This window comes from Acipenser ruthenus, chromosome 5 (assembly GCF_902713425.1).
Source record: "Acipenser ruthenus chromosome 5, fAciRut3.2 maternal haplotype, whole genome shotgun sequence".
In the NCBI taxonomy this organism is placed as follows: domain Eukaryota; kingdom Metazoa; phylum Chordata; class Actinopteri; order Acipenseriformes; family Acipenseridae; genus Acipenser; species Acipenser ruthenus.
Window position 1 is genome coordinate 4,007,234 of NC_081193.1, and position 11,801 is coordinate 4,019,034.

General features: G+C 39.1%; 1 long non-coding RNA gene across 1 annotated transcript; it reads right to left on the reverse strand.

Moving 5' to 3' along the window:
* Positions 1-229: 229 nt before the first annotated feature.
* Positions 230-3,001, reverse strand: LOC131737081 (uncharacterized). The gene is made up of 3 exons (XR_009328644.1): positions 2,938-3,001; positions 2,160-2,194; positions 230-1,100 (listed from the first exon to the last, which is right to left on the reverse strand). It is a non-coding gene; the product is annotated as an uncharacterized LOC131737081 (long non-coding RNA).
* Positions 3,002-11,801: the final 8,800 nt, after the last annotated feature.

An 11,801-nucleotide genomic window follows, 5' to 3' on the forward strand; every position in this document is an offset into this window, starting at 1 on the left:
TTGCAACCTATTAAGAACACTAGAAGTTACAGGCAACTTTACAGCTTCCAAGCATTTACAGCACAACAAAGTATGGTTTCAGACTTATGAAAATGGAAATCATATGAACATTTTGTTAATTGGAAAGCATAAATGTAGAGTATGCTTACTATCAGTAGCTTACAACTATTTAAACAGAGTAAATGTATTAGGAACATTTCTTATTTATAACAATGAATGTACATTAGTATATGACTTTATACACCAAGTTTCACATCTATGCAATAAGCCGTTTCAGAGAAGATCTTTGAATATCGTCAGAAGCGCATGGAAAATCCAATATGGCGGCCATACCATGTGACATGTCCTCATAGGCTTTTACCCATCTATGAAGTTTCGTGAAATTTTGAGCAACATTTTCGACACCGGATTTTGTTTGGTCAATGTCGGCCATCTTAGATTGACGAAAACTTAACAAAATTAAAAACATAAATGCTCTATAATCTAATCACATATATGGCACAAGTTTCACATTCAAGGTTTGCTCAGATTAAGGGTCAATGTGGCCCCCTCCCAAAATTTTAGGGGGACATTTTCTTCAGTGAGGGGGTCAACATGTTTGATAATTCAGAACCAACCACCATTTCTTATTTTTGTTTGTTAACATCCCAACATATCTACAAACATATCCAAACAAACAAAAACTAAAACTGTAAAACCAAAGTCATGTTCATTTAGTACAGTCAGTTAGAAATGATATTGGTTATATTGAAATTATGTAAAAAAAAAAGAAAAGTAAATAAAATAGAAACCTGGTAGATATAAGGTGTCTCTAGAAAAGTGACATGTCACTTTTTTGCAGCTGTTGTGCAGAAGATCTTCCTTTTCTTTTTGCTTCTGAACTTCTCCAAGGCCTTCCCATACTCAAACTCCTTCCAGCGAGGTCCCTCAGCCCTCATGACAAGGAGGGTATTCAGTCTGTCACTTGCTAGTCTGTTTCTGAGGGCTGTCTTCAGCACATTTCGAGCCCTAAAGCCCCTCTCCACATCTGCTGCATGAATCGGTGTGACAGAGGTCGAATGATTCTTGGTGTTAGATCTCCCTCCTGACCTGTGAGGGCGCTGTGTAAAAGGAACAGAGTACCCTTAGCTAAATGGCATGACAATTTATTCCTTAGGGTAGGTAGAAGTCGTCATTTAGGAAGGGGGTGGAGCTACGGTACCCAAACTCATTGACTCGGATGGGAAACGGTGTGGCATCCGAGGATTGGAGGAGCGGATGCGCTCGTTAACCTAGGGGTCATGAGCGAGGGTATAAATAGGGGTCGTAGTGTAAGTGATCTGTTCCTTTGTAAATGGTTAGAACAAACCTAGAAGGAGACTGCTGTGATAAGAATTGTGAGTGTTGTGTTTGTTTGTTTGTCTAAGTAAAAACTGTTTGTTTTGTTTTCTAAAGACTACTAACACTATCCGGAGCTGCAGCCGCAGGCCAGCAACAAACCCAGACACCAGCACTTCCCTGTTTCACAAGCGAACTGTCTTTTCACCAGGAGCACTAGTTTCACGCACTAAATAAACACTGTGTTTGTGTTCTGTGTTACGTGTGGGTGAGGAAAGAACATGGACTTTTGTTATTGGTTTTGGGTCAAACCGGAGGATTACACGCTGTTGTATCACATCCATCATTCATTATTTACAGGTGTTCCCCATAAGATTCTGGACATTGTTTAATAAATCAATAAACACCCTTGCACCTGGAAATCATTGTCTGTCTGTTATTGTATCCGCTCTGCACTGCACACACCTATAACCACTCACCACTTTGCCACAGGAAGGCTAGGCTAACATGCATTTAGGGCAGACCAGACCTGTCGGTAAATTCTTATGGAACAAAGTCTCCTTAAACATGACTAAAACTTTTGTGTATCATTTCGAACTCCCACATGACCCGTTAATGAGGAGATAACAAGCCAAACCGTCTGAATTTTGTCAGTCGTCGGTAATGTGAAAACCAGCTGTATGTTTGTCCTTAAATAGTCGGAGTGTGGTAAGGAGTGTTTTGTGTATCGCAAATATTCCCTAAACCTTCTGGCACCCTTGTGACTAACTTGCTTATTAGCTTTTGTGTGCACGGTGTGTTTTTTTGTTTGTTTGTTTTTTGTTATAAACGGTTTCACTCACCTCCACCTGCATCTTCTTATTGTGCCGTCATGAACCTAGTAGGGAGAACATTAACAGAAATTAGTACAGCTGAGTCTGCTGCAGTTTAACAGGGGAAGATACAAGAATAAAAAGCAGAGATGGTTTTCAGAGAGGAGAGAAAAAGAACGGATCAGAGATCACGAGAGAGAGATCACGAGAGAGAGAGAGAGAATGAATTAAGGAAAGGCAGCAGGATGAGAATACGGATCAGCACAGTGAGAAAGCCAGCAAACTGAAGCAGCCGTCTGAGGACAAACCGAGTGCAGGTCTGAGTACAAAAAACATATAGGGAGAGTTATGTTTTAGGAGTAAATGCCGTGCTGTCTTCGTGTTAAACAGGCGAATTGGAATTGGTAAATGAGGTTAGTGAGGCTGGGGCGCTGTTTTCCCTGTAGCTGGCTGATAGTATTTTTAACCCTTTTTTATTTTCGGTTTTAGTTTTGTGTGTGCATTTCTTTTACTGGGACGCACTACAGTCAGGGACGCGCTGCAGATCTGTCTCTTGGTTTTTTTGTGTACTTTGTGTAATAGCTGACTGCTCGCATTCACTCGAACCGGCGACGTCCAGACTATAGAGCGCATCCTGCACTCTAGCGAGTGCTTTTACTGGATGCGCCACTCGGGAGCCCCCCTCAATTTTTTTTTTTAATCTTGTTTTTGGACTGTAGTATTTTAACATTATTTTTAAATTTTAGATGCTTACCATTGTCCTGCAAATATACAGTAGAACCAATAAAAGCTTCCTCATAATACTTACCTGTTGGTGTGCCTCCTTACTGTGAATTTGGTGTGTGGACCACCGGATCAAAACGAACCTGTTACCTGGTTATAAATTCGGCCCTGTGTAATTCTGTCAGTAGGAGTAACCTCCTAGTGAGTCCTGGTGCTCACTAGCCTCCACCAGGTGCTTTAGTTTAGGATGCGAGTAATTTACAATGACACTTCTTAAACGTCCCTTATTAAACGTATCGACACTTCTGAGTATAGAGGCCAGTGTTTCCAACAGCGACCGCAGGTGTACCACTAACTATGTGCAATCTTAAACTGCTGTTGCAAAGCCAAGACCTGTCCCATTACAACCAGGTTTGTTGTTTCTGTACTCACTTGTTTGTTGCCTCATTCTCCTGAATGGTTACTCTATGCAGCTGATGACTGCAATATGAACTCAGCATGTTTATATTTTAAATATTTTTCAAGTGTTGTGTCTTGAATTGGTGACCGCACCTTTAATTGTGTACAGTTGTAATGGGACTAGCATGCTGCAGCTCGCGTGCTCAGTGTTGGTGAAGTCCTGATCTGACAGCATGTAACACAGACAGCTCTGATTTACATACTGTTTATTCTTCAGTAAAAACAAGTTTAAATTGCAGTGCGTTTGTTCTGCTATATTTACATATCAAATACACCACAGTAAGCACGCTGTCATACATTTTCATTCGCACAATCTGAGAGCTAAATTTAGTAAATGGTGTTTTTTTTTGTTTGTTTTGTCTTGTTTACTGCAATCAAGTAAGCTGCAGTATATAGTACACTTCCTAATTACAGTCCCAAGTATTTCTGTGTGTTCTGCTTTCACGTTTTTTAAATGGTCATTTTGAGAAAAAAACTTTGTTTTCCCTGCAACAGCTGACCCTGCTTTAGTCTAAAACTCACGCTACATACGGTTTTACATAACGGTAACAGTGCTCTTAAATTACTGCCTGCTTTGGCTGAAGAGATTATCAACTCATCATCTAACTATGGAATCTTGTGCAATTAAATCATACTTAAACTCGTGACGGTAAACAATGTAACTAAATCTATTATATTTGGGATGAAAGACGCAACAGACGAAAAAAATCCATTCGTGTTGACTCAAAACTTTATTTAGGCACTCTACGATTTGACTGGCGAAAGATAACATTGGTTTATTGAAGTTCACACTTTTCTCAGCTTGGTACGGCAACCTTTCGTTAATTATTTTCTTTATTTTAAGTTTTCAGGGCATTTTTTTAATGGCACGTGTGCAATACACAAACCTTAAGTGTATTTGTTGCTGTTCTTGTTCTACGTTTCTTAAATCCCGGGTTTAAAAGGCATGTCCTATGCAGACAGGCTAAAAGAATTTGAATCTATTCAGTCTTGAACAAAGAAGACTACGCAGTGATCTGATTCAAGCATTCAGAATTCTAAAAGGTATTGACAATGTGGACCCAGTGGACTTTCTCGACCTGAAAAAAGAAACAAGGACCAGGGGTCACAAATGGAGATTAGATAAAGGGGCATTCAGAACAGAAAATAGGAGACACTTTTTTACACAGAGAACTGTGGGAGTCTGGAACCAACTCCCCAGTAATGTTGTTGAAGCTGAAACCCTGGGATCCTTCAAGAAGCTGCTCGATGAGATTCTGGGATCAATAAGCTACCAACAACCAAACAAGCAAAATGGGCCGAATGGCCTCCTCTCATTTGTAAACTTTCTTATGTTCTTATGTTCATAACTGTTCATTTTAATTTACTTTTTTACACAACAGTAGCCTACTCACTCATTTGGTCACTATCACAACTGTTGCGTGAAACTGGGGTTCCTGTATTCTGCTGGTGTTAACACACCTCTCTGCACTTTTAACACACCTCTCTGCACTGACAAGCATTTTTATTCAATACCGTCGAATAAAAATGCTTAAAAGTGCAGAGAGGTGTGTTAAAAGTGCACTTAAGTTTATTAAAACAAGTGATATGCATTTTTCGTCTTTATACAGACCGAAGTCATGTCGCATTAGTAAATATTAGAACATGTTTTTAAAGGGAGATGCAGCATTTTTGTGCCAAACCCCTAAAAAACAGCTGTGAAAATGTTTGTTTTTGTTTTTGCATTTGTAACCATTTTAGTCAGTCTGGAGCCCTGCATCATAATTTCTCATTTCTCTGTGATTCAGTGGTACAAACTGCTCTAAACAATGTACAAGAACGTCATAGTTCTCTAAATGATGTACAAGAACATCATGGTAACAGTGTTAAAAACACCAATATAGTTCTCTGAACGATGTACAATAACATCACGATAACAGTGTTAAAAACACCAATATAGTTCTCTGAACGATGTACAATAACATCACGATAACAGTGTTAAAAACACCAATATAGTTCTCTGAATGATGTACAAGAACATCACGATAACAGTGTTAAAACACCAATATAGTTCTCTGAACAATGTACAGTAACGTCATAGTTCTCTGAACGATGTACAGTAACGTCATAGTTCTCTGAACGATGTACAGTAACGTCATAGTTCTCTGAACGATGTACAGTAACGTCATAGTTCTCTGAACGATGTACAAGAACATCATGGTAACAGTGTTAAAACACCACTATAGTTCTCTAAACAATGTACAAGAACGTCATGGTAACAGTGTCAAAGGTCCAGAAGAACAAGAATAGATGGAGACCCTGAATCTGCAGTTTATAATGTACCACAGTTGCCAGTTTAGGAAACGGGAAACCTTGTTAAGATGTACCTTGCGTTCACAGGCAGCCCTAATTACACACAGATTCTTCCCACAGGAAGCACACACAATGTGCCTTATCTGTGAGTGTTTGCACTATTGCTGACATTCTGCTTACTTTCCTCCACTCTGCCCCTTTGTTGATGTAAACTAGAAAGCACACCAATGAGACCACCAGGAGAATGGGAGGGGGGGTTGATGGATTTATTCAGTGCTGTTTCAATACTCTTTTAGGTTCCATAAAAGAAGAAAAAAAAACCCAAGCTGGATATTTAAGTCTGTGCTCCCCATTTAGGTTTCTTTATCAGAAGTGAATGTACTATGTTTGAACTCTGTATCCACAAATCATTTCGAACCATATTGCTTTTTCAAAATAGGAAAACTATGTTGCAAAATATGAAAACTATGCTTAAAAAAAGCTGGTTTGAAAAATAAGTTTTCAATCCTGATTTAAAACCAGTAAGAGCCCCAGCTTCCACAGAAGAAGACAAAGCATTACCGAATTTAGGAGCTTCACAAGAAAAGGCTCTTCCTCTCATGTTATTTTTATTCACCCTGGAATAACCAGCAGCCCCGCATCCTGTGATTGAGGAGTGTGGTTAGGAATACGCAGGGTAGTCCGAGGTACCTGTAAATAGGAGGCTGTGTGGTCCAGTGGTTAAAGAAAAGGGCTTGTAACCAGGAGGTCCCCGGTTCAAATCCCACCTCAACCACTGACTCACTGTGTGACACTGAGCAAGTCACTTAACCTCCTTGTGCTCCGTCTTTCGGGTGAGACGTAATTGTAAGTGACTCTGCAGCTGATGCATAGTTCACACACCCTAGTCTCTGTAAGTCGCCTTGGATAAAGGTGTCTGCTAAATAAACAAATAATAAATAATAAAATATCTGCTGTATTCACTGGGGCAGTCCACTTTTCACGGGGAAAAATGCTAAAACCTAAGGAGAAGCAAGGCCTGAAATATCCAGAGTTTGCCTGATGAAGCTATTTTCAAAAAAATGTTTCAGAAAAAGTTTATTTTCTTTGTTTTCTTCCTTTGTTTTCTTATTTTGTTTTCTTGTGAAAACTAAACCCATTTGTCACAAATACTAACCAATAATATAATGAAGCTACTGAAGCTAAATGTTAAATCACACAAGTGAGGTAAAAACACAGTTAAATGTTAAATCACTCAAGTGAGGTAAAAACACAGTTAAATGTTAAATCACTCAAGTGAGGTAAAAACACAGCTACTACTGCAGTGGTATCCTGGAGGAATTCATTTTGATGATTGATATATCCTGTGTGAGGGTTTGATGGGAATAGTTTATAGTGTATTTATCTTCTATGCTTATTTTGTTCAAGAATCTCATGTTGCATTCAAATTACTGTACATTACTGTACAATTAAGTTATTGTTCAATAAAGTTAGTTAACAACTAACTATCAATCTGGCACTAATGCCCTCATTCTGAAAGCCAGCATTTATCTACTGCTAATGAAGAATATCATCAGACAATTGGTCGCTTTCAGAATGACTCTGTAAATTCAATTTTAAATGTTGACAAGGGAAATTAAGACAGTCTTCTGTCGCTGTTGGGTTAATCTAGCATAATAATAATAAAAAAAACATACTTAAGTCTCAATGCCGTGAGTTTTAAGAATGAAACCCTGATTAAAGCTTAAACAATCTTAAAATGAAGGGTATATAGGGTGTATTTTCATGTAAGGTACACTCCACCTAATAACCATGAAGTCAGTGATAAAAGGTTGATTTAGAAGTTGGTTTAATAGCTTCCAACCCCCCCCCCCCCCTCCCCCCCCCATCCATAGTCCATGTAATTGAATGGAGAGACGAGGGCTTCATGCAAACTTCTAACCTCAAACTTCTAACCTCATCTTACCATTCAGTTGAAGAGCCAGCTTTGTAGTGGAGAGGTAATTATGGGCCTGCTGCAGATGTCAGTATTATTAACTCATCAGATATTTGAGGGGTCCACACTGTCCTTATGATAATAAATAGACAATTTACCAGAAAGACACAAATGAAATATGACCAAGCATACAAGGTGAAATGGTTTGGAATGTTATTTCAGTGCTGTAAATAATTATTAATTATATTTTTATACTGAAAAAAAAAGCCATTGGTACGGATTGTAACACTGAAACAACATCATTTAGATCTAAATGCTGTTCTTAAACTTTAGTTATATAGTTTTTTCATGCTATTAAGATTTAACATGTTAGGAGGCTGTGTGGTCCAGTGGTTAAAGAAAAGGGCTTGTAACCAGGAGGTACCCAGTTCAAATCCCACCTCAGCCACTGACTCATTGTGTGACCCTGAGCAAGTCACTTAACCTTCTTATGCTCTGTCTTTTCAGGTGAGACATAATTGTAAGTGACTCTGCAGCTGATGCATAGTTCACACACCTTAATCTCTGTAAATCGCCATGGATAAAGGTGTCTGCTAAATAAACAAATAATAATAATAATAATAGGAATCAGTAGACCTTTTGACTGTGCAAAAACAGAAATTAGGGTTTAGATGGGAGATCCTTGTGAACAGACAACCCACTAGCTGGCATTACAGATTGCATACTGCTCTAAATAGGTGATTCATTTTCTTTAAATTTATAACATCTGTATTTATTTTGAAATATATGTTAAATTGGCTCTTTGCGGGTCTTCAGAGAATGAGCAGTCCAAGACTGCATTGCCTTTCTAACTACTCACCTTAACCTGGGACCCTTACTGCCCTGCACTGTGCAAAGACAGTGAATGAGAACTACTACACAAAGTTTCTCTCACACTGAACACAATCAAACTCACTGCATGTCAAGGTGAGATCTTGTGGAGCGTCTTGCAGTGTCAGCAGCTGTTCATCCTCAACAAGATCATTCCCCTTGATCACTGCAGGAGGCAGACCCCACCAGGGGGGGCTAAATCTTCAAAAACATGAAAGCGATGTGAATGTGATTGTTGAATTCCTTACTGTTGTCCGCAAGCAGCTTCTCTCTAAATCTGACAGTGATCTCTTAATCTCTTAACACAGAGACATGAAGAATCAATCTGAAACACTAATACGCTTTGAAAGCTCTACTGCTGACACAATCCCCCGCTATGAACAAGAAAAACAACAAGAGTGGCAACCCTAGCAGGGGTTACAAGAGTGGATGGAAAACAGACAATGCACGGGCTGTGCTGCAATAACCCAAGCCTCAGGTACAAACAAACAGGGGCAAATCCTTTGTCCAAACAGATTTCCGAGACATTAGTAAAGCTGTGATTATTACCTACTGAAAACAAGTTAATGGAGGCACCATTAGCATATTTTAGGCAATTTAATATTGTTGGTACTTTATGACACTTAATTGGGTTCATAACTTTCACTAAGTGTTGCTTCGCTACCAATTCAGCTGCATATTTCTCACTTTCTGAAGGTCAAAAGTCACTTTATTTTAAGGTGCAGAAAATTGAGTTTTCAAATAAAGACAAGCAGTCCTTTCATTTTTTTAAGTATTTGAAATAGTCACTTTAAGTGCATAAAGCTCCATTTAGTTATTTACAATCTAAAGTTATGAGGCACTAATGAAGTCTACCTTTTCCAAGTCTAATACATGCTATTAATAATAATGATTTTGATGATGTTGATGAGTCCTTGTAACAGGGAAAACGTGCCATTACTGTGTGATTAAAAGAAACAAACCACTGACCACTGGGTGTGGAATTGGTATCCTAGAGGCCACAACCTGTATTTACTACTGTTTGGTAAATATTATAAATAAACCCCGGGTGCCTGTGTGGCATTGCAACGTCAGCTTTCCTGCGTCTCTCTGTTTGGTAAATATTATAAATAAACCCCGGGTGCCTGTGTGGCATTGCAACGTCAGCTTTCCTGCGTCTCTCTGTTTGGTAAATATTATAAATAAACCCCGGGTGCCTGTGTGGCATTGCAACGTCAGCTTTCCTGCGTCTCTCTGTTTGGTAAATATTATAAATAAACCCCGGGTGCCTGTGTGGCATTGCAACGTCAGCTTTCCTGCGTCTCTCTGTTTGGTAAATATTATAAATAAACCCCGGGTGCCTGTGTGGCATTGCAACGTCAGCTTTCCTGCGTCTCTCTGTTTGGTAAATATTATAAATAAACCCCGGGTGCCTGTGTGGCATTGCAACGTCAGCTTTCCTGCGTCTCTCTGTTTTGTCAGTGAATACCCACAACCCCCCTTTCTAAGTGCTACTTAAAGTTGGAAATTGTTCAAGCTCCTGAAAAAAAACCTGAATCAGACACAAGTAGCAGAGCAATTTGGTGTTTCCTATTCTGGGAGTTGCTTCACCATTCTGTTCAATAATGTGCATGTCTCGTATAGTGCTGCTGCATTTCTATCATGTGTAGGGGTGCTGTGTTAATTTAGTTTGACAGTTAGTTTACTAACGTTAGTTTGCCTGTTACTTTATTATTAGTTTATTAACATACACTTGCCTGTTGCTTTTCTTTTATTTATTCAGTTAATTTCACATGCTGATGCACATGCGTCATGACAAGTAATACCTATTTATTTATTTATTTATTTATTTATTCATATTGTGTTTAGTGGCTAAATCTGTCTTAAAGAACACTTCGGCTATAAGAACACTTTGCTTGCTTCCTGAGGGGTGTTCTCTTAGCCAGAGACTACTGTAGTAAAATTCAATACCGCCAATGTATTTTCGTCGCTTAAAACTGCACTGCCATTAATCCCAGAAACATGGGCCGGTGCTTTTACTGTTTTTTTTTTTGTTTTTTTTTTCATTTAGTCGTTGCCAATTATTTTTATTATTTTCTCCCTATTTGGAATGGCCAATTATTTTTTAGGCTCAGCTCACCGCTGCCATCCCTGTGCTGACTCAGGAGCGGCGAAGATGAACACATGCTGTCCTCACACTGCAGACTCACCATGCAGCCACCCAAGACCTACAGTGTCGGAGGACAACGCAGCTCTCAGGCAGCTTACAGGCAAACCCGCAGGCACCCGGCCAGACTACAGGGGTCGCTGGTGCGCGGTGAGCCGAGGACACCCTGGCCGTGCTTCATGACTTCTGCTTGACTTCCTTGATAATGTTAGTTTTGTGGAAATTAAAATTGTTGAAAATACCTTAAATTGGGGCAAAGTTTAGGGTTTGTGGATGTTCCCTGCCACATCTCTACTAGCTAAGAATTACTGTCAGCGAACCTCCTCGAATAACAAGACAGTGATAGTTCAAAATCCTTATTTCTACAAGACCAAAATGTCAGTTTGTATATAATAACCGTCAGCATGCCAAATTCTATCAGACACTCACAGTAGAACAAACAGTGGACTGGATTCAGGGGAGGTGTGAATATCAATGCGTTTCCGCTGGGAAATTAACAATTCAGAAATGCATGGTCTCAGAATGTACTATAAAAAAGACACTTTATGAACCCCCTGGAGATGTGTTTCAGGAGAAATATTAATACTGTAGTATGCATGCAGAACCTGAAAAGGTCAACCATGTGTGTCGCTGGCAAAAGTGGGTTGAGTTCAGATGCTGTCTATCTGATGTTATGTGCTTTTGTAGTCCTGCATATCATAAAGAGGTAATGTGGAGTGCTGGTCCTCCTAGAAAGGAGTGAACTGAATGACAGTGTAATCAGATACTTGTGTGAAGGCCTTGGGCATACGTATCAAAGTGAAAAAACAAATAAGCCTCTTATTTTGGGTTTCCCGAACTGGAAACTTTTCATACAAATAATGTGATATCTTGTAAGTCACCCTGGATAAGGGTGTCTGCTAAGAAATAAATAATAATAAAATAATAATAATAATAATAATAATAATAATAATAAATCATGGAACAAGTCAAAATTTAACAAATGGCCCAGTAAATTCAGTCATCTCAAAATATCTCAGAATATTTCAATGCTTTTGTTTTTTTTTTTCTATGCCGTGACAAAGTCAGTTCTGCACATTCATCCAACAGGGCTAATAGGATGTGATGGTGCCTCTAGCCTTGTCTGTCAAGCCCAATGTGCCATCATTTAACCAAGACAATACCCTCACTACTTTGAACCTTTGAGACTGGTGAGTCTTAATGTGTTACAGGACAGTGCTTACTGTCAAACCCACTCACATACAGTACTTAATAAATGTTATGTCAA